This window comes from Cyprinodon variegatus, unplaced genomic scaffold (assembly GCF_000732505.1).
Source record: "Cyprinodon variegatus isolate N-32 unplaced genomic scaffold, C_variegatus-1.0 Scaffold1727, whole genome shotgun sequence".
In the NCBI taxonomy this organism is placed as follows: Eukaryota; Metazoa; Chordata; class Actinopteri; order Cyprinodontiformes; family Cyprinodontidae; genus Cyprinodon; species Cyprinodon variegatus.
This window is the reverse complement of record NW_015152180.1, coordinates 98,420-99,951: the sequence shown is the minus strand read 5'-3', so window position 1 is coordinate 99,951 and position 1,532 is coordinate 98,420.

Genomic DNA, 1,532 nt, shown 5'->3' with positions numbered 1-1,532 from the left:
CAGCTGTGCTGGAGCAAGGAAACCTCTAAAACCTGCAGGACAGCGGCCCTGGAGGACCGACTTTGGGGATCCCTGACCTGGAGAAACATCAGACATCTTAGTCCAGAAATGTGCTGTTGGGACAGCTTAGAAACTGCGAACAACCCTCACGCTCCCAGGCTTTAAGTATTTACCGTACTCAAAGAGTTGAGTCTATGCTATCCAATGATGTCAGTCTGCTGAAAATTGAAAAATAAATGATGATTTGAATGGTGGCCATTGTGTCAGGGTCCCTGTGTGTGAGTGAGTGCGAGTTATGCATCACCTCCACAGAGGATCTTTGTGGAGAACCTGGGTAGCCTACACAGGTGAAGATAATCTTTCTAATCAGATTGCTGTGCTTAAAAGAGCAGCAGAGCCTTCACTCAGTGCTGGTTTCTTGTTTTGTTAATATTGTTTCATTGCTTTCTAGTCTCTTTCTTCCTTTTGAGTATTTTCCCTGATGTTTGTTGGTTTCTGTTTGGTTTTCAGTATCTTACCCATCCTGACACATTGCTTTCTTATTTTTTGTATTGTTGGTTTAATTTAAAAAACTGGTGAACAGACCATACGAAACTCAAAGTAGTCCTGCAGACTCCAACAATATAAATTCTCCTGCAGTTTTTTTTCCTATTATTCAACTCTTCTGCAGCTGCCCTTAAGTAGCCTACCTGCATAAGGAGCTGTATGTTTACTTCAAGCGTGCAGCTTATTGGCTGCCACGTAACAAAAATGAGCATAGACAAACAAACCTAACATATAAATGAGCTGCATGTTTTCTTTTGCGTGGGTAGATTGAGACCAGGTACATTTTATGCTAAAAGAATTGTTTAAAAGCAAATAAGGATAAAAAAATCATAAAAGCAGGAAAACAAATAAGAGTTGAACCCCAAACTTAAACTAATGATACAGCAGTTAACGGTTTACTTTTAACCTGAGAGTTAAAGAACTCAGTGGTCTGGGAGGTTGATGCATTCTGAGCAAATCTGTAAGGCATTTATGTGCTGATCTATTTAGAGATTTCTAGACTGACAGAAGAATTTTAGAGTCTATTTTCTGAGCTACAGGGAACTCATGGCAGGAATTCAGAGCCAGGCTGATGTGCTCTACTTTCTTAGTGCTAGTGCGAACACAGAGAGCAAGGTTTTGGATCAGCTGCAGCTGTCTGATGGACTTTTTAAACAAACCCATAAAAACACTGTTGCAGTGATCAATTTTACTAAAAATAAATGCATGACATTATTCCTTTAATCCTGGAGAATTATGATAGGAGTGATTTTCATTTTGTTGCAAAATCTGCAAGTTCTAATTATGATATACCCACTAGGTGCTCTAAATGTAGTGTTTAATTTTCTGCTATTTAATATTTAATCATGTAAAGGACTTGGAATTGTCTTTGTATTTAATTACGCTGTGCAAATAAACCCACCTTGCCCTACCTCACAGTATATACTCACAGAAGAAGAGAATTTAAATGAAGGAAAAAAAAACTTGAATTTTTACTGTGTGTGTGT